The sequence below is a fragment of the Macaca fascicularis genome, chromosome 2 (genome assembly GCF_037993035.2).
Source record: "Macaca fascicularis isolate 582-1 chromosome 2, T2T-MFA8v1.1".
Classification (NCBI taxonomy): Eukaryota; Metazoa; Chordata; class Mammalia; order Primates; family Cercopithecidae; genus Macaca; species Macaca fascicularis.
In genome coordinates, this window is record NC_088376.1 from 168,687,981 (window position 1) to 168,701,132 (window position 13,152).

General features: G+C 37.2%; 1 protein-coding gene and 1 long non-coding RNA gene across 48 annotated transcripts in view; one reads left to right on the plus strand and one right to left on the minus strand.

The window, feature by feature from the left end:
* Nucleotides 1-13,152, plus strand: part of ZBTB20 (zinc finger and BTB domain containing 20) — an 813,376-nt gene that overhangs the window by 654,253 nt on the left and 145,971 nt on the right. The window lies entirely within an intron of this gene.
* The window catches only part of LOC141409730 (uncharacterized), a 29,900-nt gene continuing 26,744 nt past the window's right edge, over nucleotides 9,997-13,152 (minus strand). The window contains exon 2 of the long non-coding RNA XR_012431689.1: nucleotides 9,997-11,261. This is a non-coding gene — a long non-coding RNA (uncharacterized lncRNA). The remainder of the gene's footprint in view (nucleotides 11,262-13,152) is intronic.

Below are 13,152 nucleotides of genomic sequence, written 5' to 3' on the forward strand. Positions count from 1 at the left end.
TATCTCTTAAAACTGTATGTTAATCTTAAGTTATCTTGAAATTAAAAATTTAAAAATATATATCAAGGTTGCTTAACTTTGGTAAATAATTTGGAAGAAATCAAAAATGGATATGAGGAAATCAGTGAGGGAGCTATTCCAGTAGACCACACAAGAGGTAGACTAGGGTAGTGACAGTGGAAATAGGGGGAAATAGATGAAACTGAGAGATACTTCAGAAGTAAAATATTCCTGGACTTTTTCATGGTTGGTTATGTGAAATAAAAGAGAGAAGTGGCAACAATGACTCCTGGTTTGGTGCTTATCAGACTATATGAAGGATAATGTCATTCACAGTTACATAAAAACACCAAAGGAGGACTGGACTGGAGAGAAGTTTGTAAGTTCTGTTTTTGAGATGTTGAGTGTGAGGTGCTTTTGATAGATATATAGTGAGCATATTGTAAGGTATTTATATACATAAAACTGGAATTCAGAAGTAACATAAAGGCTGGAGAGATACGAATTCACGGTAAGCAACATATAGTGTTGAATGAATCTGTTGGCATGAAGAACATTGCCTAAGGACAGGGTTATATTGAGAAGAAGCCCTAAACTGAGACTTGAAGAGCTCTTAATATTTAATCCGCGGTTGGAAAAAAGTGAGGCCATAAAATACCCTCAGAAGGAGCCACTAAGAAAGTGAAAGGAAAATCAGAAAACATAGGCACAGAAGCTAAGAGAGTGCCTCAAAGGTGGTGGTCAGTGATGTGAAGTGTTACTGAGCAATGAAGTAGGTTAAAGACTAACAAATATATATTGCATATATTAATTTTGAGCTTATTGTTGACCTCAACAAAAGCTGTTTTGTTGAAGTGGTCAAAACAATAATGTGTTTGTAATGGGATGAGGAGAGAGTGAGAAGTGAAGAAACAGCAAATGTGGGCCACTCAAGTTTTGCTATGAAGGAAAGGAAAATGAGCTAGTGTAATATCTTGAGGAGGGAAGTGAGGTCAAAAGAAGGTTTGAAAAACATGGAAACATTAGTTTTTTGTTTTTTGTTTTTTGTTTTTTTTTGGTTTGTATTTTCATGGGAAGAATACAGTAGAGAGGAGAGATCCAATGTGCAGGAGAGAGAAGAGCATAGGATGACTGGTAGTATAAGATTACTGATAAGGCTAGAGAGATGGAATCCTGAGTATAAGTGGAGAAATGGAAGGAGGGACACCTCTTCTATTTTTGTAAGAAAGGAGGAGTAAAGGAAAGGAGCCGGATGCAAGCCCGCATGTAGATTTGGTACTGAAAGGTTAAGAGGTTTCCCAAATGATGGGCACTAAGGGGCAAGGTCCTGCTGAGAATAAGTGGGGAAGACATTTAAGGAAAGTAGAGATTTGAAATCATTCTTGAGACAAATGGGACAGCAAGTTGACCAGAGAAATACAGAAGGACTCTCCTTGGCAGTGTGGAAGGTGCAGGTGAGTCTGGTGGGTTGATGTTGATACTTACCTGCCTGTCATGACATTTTCTCCAGCAGTTTGGGGACCAAGGTGCAAAATCAGAAGAAATGAGTTTTAATTAGGATAGGGTTTCACCTAGCATTTGTGACATTAGGAGTTTTAGCTTCTCGTTTTGATTCTAGCTGAGGCCAGTAAGGAAGGGCAGTGAAAGGACTTAGTTAAATTCTCCAAGCATCTGTTGAGTATATTGTATCAGGCACTGTGTTTAGTACAGAAAATACAGAGGCGAGTAAGACACCATCTATGCCTTCAAATAACTCACAGTCCAAGGTGGTTTGTAGGCTGACATCTGATCCGAAACACCAGGAACAGGCAATTGAATAACCTTTGCAAGAACCAGGAGACCCATGTCATTCCTTTTCTTTCTTATGCCTGCTCCTTCCCTCTGCCCTGTCCTGACAATACCCAGTTTTTTGTGTGTGTGTGTTTTTGTTTTGTTTTGTTTTGTTTTTTTACTTTCTCAAAAACATATCTACTCTCTGCCTTATTACCAAGCCTCTAATATGCATCATACATATGTGAGAGGCAACTCTGATTTCTCCCATTATCTTTTTGCTAAAATATGATCATTTAGAAAAAATTAGATCACCTACTTGAACTGTGGTGTTGGTATAGTGTGAATTGTCTCTAAATGTTAAGAGCTGGCATCTAACTCTTCAGAAAAGTTGTTTATTTAAGAGGGAGGGAGACAGGAAGTGTAGATAGGTCAGAGAGGGAACAAGGGAAGAAAGAAGGGAGGGATGGAAAGGAGAGGAAGAAAGCTGGCTGGGTGCTGGGGCTCACGCCTGTAATCCCAACACTTTGGGAGGCTGAGGCAGGCAGATCACGAGGTCAAGAGTTCAAGACCAGCCTGACCAACACAGTGAAACCCTGTCTTTACTAAAAATACAAAAAATTAGCCAGGCATCGTGGCGGGCGCCTGTAACCTAGCTACTCCAGAGGATGAGGCAGGAGAATCTCTTGAACCTGGGAGGCAGAGGTTGCAGCAAGCCAAGATCGCACCACTGCATACCAGCTCAGGCAACAGTGTGAGACTCCATCTCAAAAAAACAAAAAATAAATAAATATAAATATAGAAGGGGAAGAAAGCATATTAACTACACAAGATCTTATGTAGCAACTCATCCTTGTTTGTTATTCAAGGGAACTCCCATTTAAAATGAATAAATAATCCTCCATCCCTAATGGTGATCTACACCATCAGCCCCCAAAAACAGTTTCCAGACCTAGAAACGTACCAGGGTACTATAGATTAATTATAAATTTCAGGTGCTGGTGATGCAAGAGAAGATATGGAGAGGGTCTCAAGGAGGTGGAAGTTTCTAACTTCCAATAGAAGAAAGATCCCTTACTCAGATTTATTTTAAGCATTATAAAATGATAGCTTAGAAGGAGGTGGTGGCCATCATGGCTTATCTTTATTTGGGCACATTCCATTCTGTGAGATTCCCTTTAGGAAATGATGTTAGGGTCATTTGACTAAAAACTAAATTGCAGATACATCTGGGGTAAAATTTGGCAGCTGTTGAGCAAAAACAGCTATTTTTTTAATATTTACTTTTTTCATGATTCTATAATTCACACTCATTGTGAAATATTAAGAAAGTATAGAGTAAGGGGAAAGCATCCATAATTCCACTACACAGAAACAACTATTATTAATAATTTTTTAGATCACCTTCTAGTGTCTTCTCTAGATTTTAACATACTTGAGCATACGTTGCATGTATACAGTTGCATCCCATTTTAATTCAATAGTATATAATAAATAATTCCTGATATAATTAAAAACTCTCTATAAATATCGATATAACATCTGAATAATATCCTATCACATATAACCCCCAGAATTTACCTAACCATGCCCTAGATAAAAATATTTGGCTTATAGTCACTAGTTGAAATTTTATATTTTAAAATTCTTTAAAGGAAGAACTATGATGTACATCTCAATTGTCAAACTTGGAGGAAACTTGAGGCAGACATTGATGTCACCCTATTAAGACAGCTAGTTAGTAATTGCTGATGACTATGAAAATCATATTGGAATTTTTAAGTACTTATTGCAGGTTTTAGGTAAACTCTTTTTCTCCCAAAAGTAAAAGTTCTAATTTTTAATTCTAAAAAGTATACATTTAGTTTTGCTTGAATTTGTTGCATTGATAGTATTTATAAAGAACAAGGTTAAATTCCTTTAAAATCTCACAGCCCAGAGATAATCACTATTAATAACTTAGGAAATATATTTCCATAAGGTCCTGTTTATCTTTCTCTTTTTCTTTCTCTTTCCATACTGAAAGGAAAAGTTACTTGCTGTGTTGTATTCTACTCTTTTCACCTAACATTGTAATAGGCATTTACCATGTTAATAAATAGAGATCTACCTTATCTTTTGACAGTGACATTGCACTTCAATATGTAGATAATTTATTGACTCAATCACTTACTGATGGACAGTTGGGAATTTGGAACTTTCTTCTTACTAAACAATGCCACAATAACTATCTTTATATGCACATGCATGTGTACACATGTTTGTACACTTACATGATTATTTCCTTGGGATCAATTAATTATAGTGGAACTGCAAAAGTAAAATGCATATATTACTAAACTATCCTCTAGATCCTCAGTTAATATCTTCACCAACAAAAAAAAGACACTGCCCATTTCTCTGCTTCCTCACTAATTCTGTAATTTTCAATGATAATTTTTGCCATATACATGAATATTTTCATACTGGAGGTATGAGATGCATTTTCCAGGCATAAAACCAAAGCCTGAAAACTTAAAAAAAATACATATATTTTAAATTTTATTACATGAAAATAAAAATTACTATGGTAGAAAATCATTTTTTAAACTAGGAAAAATATTTGTGATATATCCCTAATATTTTAAGGATAGCTATAAATCAATGATGAAAGGATGAATAACGCAATAAAAAATTGGAAAAGACAGATGAGCAGTCTAACAAGTTTGCTTGCTTAGTCTCATTCTTTACTGCAAAGGCAGTGCTCCCTGAAGTCCTCCAAGGCCACCTCAAGCTCTGCTGCTTATGCTCTGATGGCAACACCTACCCTCACCGCCCTTGAGGGGAGTGTTGTGGGAAGCAAAGCACCATAAGAGACCGATGACATTTCCGGGTTGGGGGGTGGTAAGTATTCACCTGGCTACATACATTTATGTTTATTTGGCATCACCAGCCCTCAAAGGGCCAGGCTGACTCACAGGAATGTAAAAATTATCATCAGGGCTATGCCTTAGACTACAGAATCAGTAAATTATTGGGAAGGGAAACATGCACACTGGCAACCTTGCCTGATCCATGTCTCCAGGGCAAGATTGACACTATTCTTCTACCAGATGTAGATGGAGATTTCTGTATGTTCTCATAAATAAAATGCTAGAGGCCATGTCACCAACGTCCTCCATCTTCCCCCGCTGTCTGATTCCCATGTGTATTACTACATACTTAATGAAATGGAATATTTTTCAGCAACTTCAGGGAAAGTGAAAGACGCTAGAGAATTGGAAATGCCACACTGACAGCATCACCTCCACCTCTGCAGTGCAAACTGTGATGACAGGGCGTCTTCCCTGTGTTCTGGGAGAGGGAGCATCTGGGTTCTGGGAGTGAGTTCCTCGAGTCTTCCCAAGGGTCAGGAGTAGTACAAAGCTGTTCTGGGTGGTAATTAGAGAGCATTCCTTGACCACAGAAGTTCATGTGCAGATGGTAAGGGATGACGTGCTCTAGGGCATTTTTCCCCCTCTTTAGCAGAAAATAATGGACACAAAAGTCACGTGTGTCTTAGATCCTTAGACAGTGTCCAGAAAGGAAGTAAAAGAGAGGCAAACATGTTAGAGTCTAGGAAGTCCCTTCAGGCCAACTGCAAGCTAAGGAGAATGGTAGGAACCAGGTCTAGGAAATGGCTTGTTCTCTACCTGAACAAACACACACATCTTGAGGTGTGCACATATGGTTATGAGCCGGGCTTTAGTGCTGCCAGCAGTGCCCTTGGAGACCATGTCACTGAATCAGTGTACTTAGGGTTCAGAGTGCCAAATGTCTCACCTTCTTAATGATGCTCCTAGAAGACTTCACGTATTATCCACATGCTTCTGTAACGTAGTTTATACTCAGAAGCTGGGGTTCGAGGGAGATTGTACATAAGATATATATATATCATTTAAATATATATATCCTTTAAATATATATCGTGTAAATATATATGCTTTAAAAATATATATTTATATATTATATGTATATCATATATTTATATATTATATATTTACATATTACGTATATTATATATTTATATCTAATGTATATTATAATATACATTATATATTATATACATTATATATAAATATATTTAATATATATTATATATTTATATATCTTCCACATACACACAGCCTACTTGTTTAAGAAGTAATTCTACTAGGAAACTTGTAAAATTAAAAGTTCTTTTCTTTTATCAGGGTTCTTCTTTTACATAGTCTCTTTCTGTAGTCTCTATATTATTCTTCATTTTTTCTAATGTGTGGATGTTGAGAACAGATCAGGCATGCTCCAGAGAATCATTTCAAGATATTCATCTAAACAGGTCACTTTACCTCTCACACTCTGATAGGCTAAAATGAGTTCTACCTGTAATCCCTTGTAAATTTCTAGGCTTTTTGATACATAGAGAATAATTCTCACCTCTAATTTAAAATTAACCTTGTACTTTGAGTGACAGAACTGTGTGTCTTGTGAAAGAACATGAGTGAAAAGTACACCTAAATCTTTTGATAGTAACCTTCAGCCTGGTCCTTATAAGCTACTCAAGGACACATAAGAAAAGTAATGAAAAGTCTTCAATCAAAATAATTTTCTGGGATTTTTTTTCTATGCTTTTATCCATCACCACCACCATGCTTGAATAATCTTCACTACATTGGTTCTTCACCAGTAGCTTTCACACACTCCTCTACCAATTTTATAACAGTACCTTTCAGTAAAGGTTAGGAAGAATCCTAACACTGTTTAGCTACCTCAGTAACCATGCACTATCTGTTGACAGGGTGTCTGTATACTGTCTATTTACTTAAAAAGAACCAATTTATTCATCATTATATTATCACCAGTCATTAACATTACTCATCTAGAATGGGTACAGAGGCAAGCCCCACCTCCTAGCAACCTATGAGAGAGATTTACCACTCCATCCCAAATCTCTGATACACTTAGAAAAAGCTTTTAGACATGTAGGATAACATTCCAGAAAACAGTTTCAAAGATCTGAATCTTAGTGCAGGAATTCATACACACACACATACACACACAAAATCTTACGGACCACCATTATTTGAATTTTTTAAATTTAATCAACAAAGAACTACAGCTAAAACACTGAAGTATTCCTTTTGAAACATTTTGATGTTGGATTCTGACTTATTCCTTCTTAGAAAATGTGGGATTACCTTTAAATGTCAAATAAATGCTTGTACTCAATCTCTTAGTCCATTTTTGCTGCTATAACAAAATACCTGAGACTGGGTAATTTATAAACCACAGAAACTTTATTTTTCATAGTTGTGGAGACTAGGAAATTCAAGATTGAGGCACCTGCAAATCTGGTGTCTGGCGAAGGCCTCTCTGCTTCCAAGATGGCGCCTCTTGCTGTTTCTTCATATGGCAAATGGTGGAAGAGAAAAAGGGAGAGAGACAACTCCTTCACAACTTTTATGTAAGGGCACAAATCCATTCATGAGGGCTCTGCTCTCATGATTTAATCACCTCCTAAAGACTCCACCTCTTAATACTATCACATGGGCAATTAAGTAAGTTTCAACATATGAATTGGGGGGTGGTGAACATTCAGAGCTTATCATCTAGTAAGAAACGAATGCATAATTTTTGACTGTTGTAATAAAATAATATTTCGTTAAGTTCAGCATCACTCATCTCTACTCAAGTAGTGACCAAAAGATGGAGATGTTCTTCAGAGAGGAGACAGAGGCTCTCTATGGGTAACCCCCAATATGGATGCAGATTTGGAAACAGGAAAGCATGCAAGTAAAAGCACCAGAAAAACAACCAAGAGATGTCTGCACATTAACTGCCCCAGCCACCCTAAAATGAGTTAGGTTTTACTTAAGATGGAATAAAAAACATGCACTCTAGATAGTAATCCATTTCTAGGATTGTGAAGGGTTTTAGTTTCCTCTCATTTCTTAGAAAAATTATTTTTGTAAAAATAACTTGGTCTAAGAAAAAAAGATTTCTCCATACCACAGTTGGATTATTTCATGTGAATAGTATACCCCTTTGGCATACTGCATTGACTTTCAGACCAGCATGCAGATCCAGGGAAAATAGACTGAGTGACCCCAGGAGGGGCAGAGTCAGGACCGGCTGTATGCAGGAGTCCTTACCATCTTCGAAAAGCTACCAAATCAGTCATTTATTTCCTGTCTCAACAATCAGCATTGGCAAATTTAAAAGATCAAAGTTCCTTTTAAGGCCTGAGCTATTATATTATTATACAGGGATTACTTCTAGATCAGCTACAGTTACCTTTGTCTGTGGCCCAGGGCCTCAAAGCACTTCCATACGCTTGCACGCGTGCACTCATGCACGCGCGCGCGCACACACACACACACTCACACACACACACTCTATTGATACGAGCTTTTCTCCTGCCTATTAGATGCATTACAAATCTGCCTATAATGGGGCCTCTCTGCATTCCAACAAAAATATTTCTGGAGCTCTCCTGGCTCCCACAACGTTTGCTGGGTGCACATTTAATATGTTTTAGCTTTACTGCCTGAAGATGGAATCAGGGACATCTACCTGCACATGACAGTGCTTTGGCTCTTGCAGTTGCAGAACTTAATGTATGTATCAGTAATGAAAATCTTAATTAAGAAAGCTGCATCATTGTCCATGAACACTCATTTTTCTCCCCCTGCAAAGCCCTTTGTGTATTGCAGTATATACCTGGTCCAGACAGACAGAGCCCTCGAAGAGCTTGTCTGGCAGATCTTCTCTTGATTATTAACAGCTAGCGAATGACAAACTCTCGCTCTCTTTTTGTCTTGAAGCTGAGGCTTGGAACAGCAGAGCACACAATGTACTGTAGGGTTTGTTTGTGTTTTTTTAAACTTGCTTTTATTACGTTGGTGGGTTTAAAAATCCGACAGTGTTGATCAAAACTAATTTAGGTAACTTAGAGTTGCCAAAACACTAGCAGATGCATATTTACACATATACTCTCAGAAAAATGTAATTTTCCATATAGAAACAATGCACAAACATAAGAAGGGACAATTTTAATCTGTCTGCCCATGTTTCTGGTACCTTTGGCCTCCAATACTTAAAGGCTGCAATGTCCTCACATATGTGACCTTAGCAGTTACTTCTTTTCCTGTGCCATTGTGCATGTGCCAATTTGTCATTTGTGCAGAGAGTAAGAAGCTTTGGAAAATGGAATGACTTTATGCAGACAACTAACTGTACCCATAAAAATTACAAGAGTTACTAAGAAGGTCCTTTGAACTAAGGTTCAAAGGACCTTCTTAGTAACTCTTGCAATTTTTGAAAAGGTGGCCTATAATTATGTTTATGAAACAATGCCGAATTGTGATATTTTAATAAAGCCCACATCATAATTCCACAAATAAAAAGTTAATCAACTTAAAATTCTCTTAAAAGCCTCAAAGCATTTCACTCTTCAAAAGTAACAACTCCTACCAATTAAGTCTATGACCTCAACCCATGTCCTACATGATGAGGAGAGAGACTCATGTTCTCAATCACTTATATATCGTTCAGTCTTCTACATTTTCTAAATTTCTGGTCTCCACTGTTAACCATTTACTGGTAGAGCCATGTAAATAACTGAATTGAATTCAGGCCATATACTTATATGATACTTTCTACTGGAATAGGATATATTTACTTAAAGAAAGTCTGGTAGTAAATACTTATGATCTGTCTTCTTCTTGCTGTATCTATACTGTCCTTACCAAGAGGGGAGCAGCCATGCTGTCTCAGATGGTAATGATGTGCTGCTTATTTACTCTCCTTATAAGTGCACATGCTTTAGTTCATTTATTTTCAAAATCACTATAAATAATGGTCAGTTTTCTGCATATTCAAAGCAAGAAAATATTTGTATAAATATTCTCTTTGTATATCATGAAAGATATGAGGAAGACATCATTATGGGAAAATTTTTTTCAAATAGTCTAATTTATTAAAATCTCATGATTGTACTCATAGCATGTTTAATTAAGGTTAAATATGAAAAGTAAAAATAGACTTATGTTATTAAACTAGAACCACAATGAGAAAGTAAAAGAGATGCTGTCAAGACTCTTCACTGCTAGGTAAGAAATGTTGTGAACAGGTTGTTTTCCTCTGAAAACTTTCCCTTTTTAGGAACCATCTGACCAATACTGCCATAAATCCTAAAGCAGCTGTGAAGTAATGGGCCTATATATGTGCTGCAGGTCTATAGTATAAGGCATACAGTAAGCTCTCAATAAATGTTTGGAGAATGAATAAATAATTATGAATGAATTGCATTGGCATTTCAAAGACTAAATCAGAAATCAGGTAGTGTTCTTAATTTTTTAAAGTCCTTGATTAGAAGTTAGAGGTCTGCTGAATTTCTAAACCTTGGTCTATAACTTTCCAAACAATAAACTACTTAAAGAATTATGAATAATCTTAATATTTAAAATTGGAGCAGATTGGTTACTTTCTACTTCCAGAACACACACACATCCATGTATGTGTGTAAACAGTTACTAGATCACAATGTAAAGTGTACTTTTTACTGTGAGTCATGAATAAAAATATTTGGAACCCTGCCAAAAAACAACAAAAAAAAATTGTGTAGATTAAGATAATATCTTCTATTCAGTAAGTCTACAGTTTGCTTAAAATTTAAGAGTGACTAGACCCATTAAAAATGACAGGCATTCTTTCTGTATCTATGAGGTAACTCAGATTTGGCCTCCATTCTTCTAGGTGGTCTCCTCTCCCCTTCCTTGGAGTGCCATCCAAATGCAGTATGAAAGTGAGGGTGGACAGCAGTTCGATACAGTCTACTCACTATGGTGTCTGGTCTCAGTGTTGTCTTCTGAGCTCAAATTCACTGAGATGTCTGAGAGCCCACCTCGTCTTTAGTTTCCTGTCCATGTAGATCCTGATGTGTCTTCCTTGTCCCAGCTCCAAGGCCTCCTCAAGTCTTCAGGCTCCTTTGTCATGTCTTCCTTGCTCTGGGCCCTTCTGGGTCGTGCTGGGGCATGGTGACCCTGTGAGGCTATCTTAAGTCCATAGTCCCTAGACACCCCCCTGCAAAGGCATCTTCCTGCTCCCACATCATGGATGTGTTTACCCTTAGACCCAAGCTTCACCCTCCCCTTCCTCTACGACAGAGTGGCTGACCCATGTCAGCTAGATTCCCAGTTGGATTTGGTGCTTGTGAGACATTTGTGAGTGGCGAGAGGGTCAGTAGAAGGCATAGGCCAGAGTTTTCCCCCACGGTTCATTGCGTCATCATCATCCCAGCCACATTTCCTTTGTGGTTTACTCCCTCTGAACAAGCCTGCTGTGACTGCAGCTTCCCTGGTGACCCAGGCCTCCGGGCATCAATAGCACCATCTCTTTCCATTGTCCTTTCAGCATAGGGACATAGAGACACAGTCCTTCATCTAAAAGAGTCCACTGACTGTTAGGGAAGGATGAACACGTAACACAGATACCTGTAATGCAGCAAGAAACAGAGAGGAAACAAATTATATTAAATGATGCATTGGGACTGGAGATGCGCATACAGTCATCCCAATACTTGCCTGCAAAATAGAGTTTCTCAGAGAAGACCTATCAGTCAGATGGTATTTGATCTGAATCTTCAGGAATGAACAGGGATTTAGCAAACAAATCGGGGAGGGATTCTCACCTCTGTTATTTCTCTGTATCCTTCCCAATGCACTGATTTTCAAGAGAAGCTTGTACATTCCTTATGTAGAAACATAACAGATCTCTCAGGGTTTATCCTCATTTGGATTAGTAAATGGAGCAGCACTAGAGTGGTAGGATGCGTGTGACCTGAGTTTCAACTCTGTTGAGTACTATCAGCAGCTTACAGGAAATGAGGTTTTTTGTTTTTTTTAATGTATCCTTTTGTAGATTCAATGGGGCCATTTCTAGAGTTCAGTCTTGACCTAAAGACTTGGATCTCAAGGCATTGAAACAGTCTTACAAAATGTACAATCCACGAAAAATATATACTTAAGCCATCTAAAATATATTCTCTCTATATTGGCCAAACTTCCATAATGAAACAGATTTCAGATTATCCTGTAACACTCCAATCTGTCAGGACTTTCCTCAGAATACTGTATTTTGCTATTTTTTTAAACAGAGAAGTAAGACTATTGATTTACAAATAACTTCATCTATTAGTATGCTAGAAACAATATTCCTAAACTTGCCCTTTATGATCTAATAATTTTAAAATGAAACTAATCGTTGTTCTTTCCCTTGTTTGCAAAACGGAAAATGATAATATTACAGAAAACAGTAAAGACATTGAACTGTTAAAAAAAATAATAATAACTAGCCTTCCGATGACTTACCATCATCTTTGCCTCTTTGCTGACATCCCTATGTGTTCCTTATCATTTTTGTGCTTGAAATATATATTGTGTCAGCTTTAGTCCAGCCAACAAGTTAAGTAATCCAGCAAGTTTAGGACAAAGAAGTGTGTTGCAACTGAGGTGAAAGGTCTTTTAAAAGCATATTAGCTGACTATATGGATGTTCTTCAGTTCAAACCTGACCACCCTTTGCTCTGCCATGGAAATACATCCACTACTAGTGTTATAAGTGATCCTGTGAGCAAACGTGTGCATCAGTGGTCCTCCAGAACATCGTATTTACATCAGGCTTAATAGGACATTCATAAAGCAACATGCAGTTTGTTGTATTTCAATGCATGTGACCTCCTTATTTCAAAAGCAAGTATTTTAAAATATAGTAATAGCATTTCTCTATATGCAAACCTCTGTACATAAAAAGGTTTACATTTTAAAACAAACATGTTTTTGAGTTTTATCCAAATTCAAAAAAAGCATCTGAAAAATTTAACAGCTGAAAAACACTTTCTCCTTGCTGGGAAAACTTAAACCTTGCTAGGTTTTATGCAACTTTAAAAAAAAAAAATCACTTCTGTGCTGAGAACTAGCATGAGAAATCTCAGCATGAAAGGTTGTTGGATTTTTTTTCTTCGTAAAACTAAGCCCAATTGTTGGTTTTAAGAGTTATGCCACAATATACATAAGCTTTGTTAGGAACAAATATAATCTAATTTCAAGGTCATCTTCAACAAAAATTAGGGGGGAAGATAAAGGCTACTTAAGCAGTGATCCAGTGTCTGAAAGCAAAGGTTGAGAACATCATTGTACCATCAAGGTCTAGAAGCGCTGCTAACCCTGAGCGGGTTGTTACTGTTTGAAAAGCCTATGGGTATTTGTTTTATTATTGTCTCACTCAATTCTTACTTAGCTGAGAGTATCTCACAAGGGAAGCACTGCTTTGTGATGGTGTCCTGGACTTTGTTTTCTGTTTGTTTCAGCACTTCAATAAATGGTCT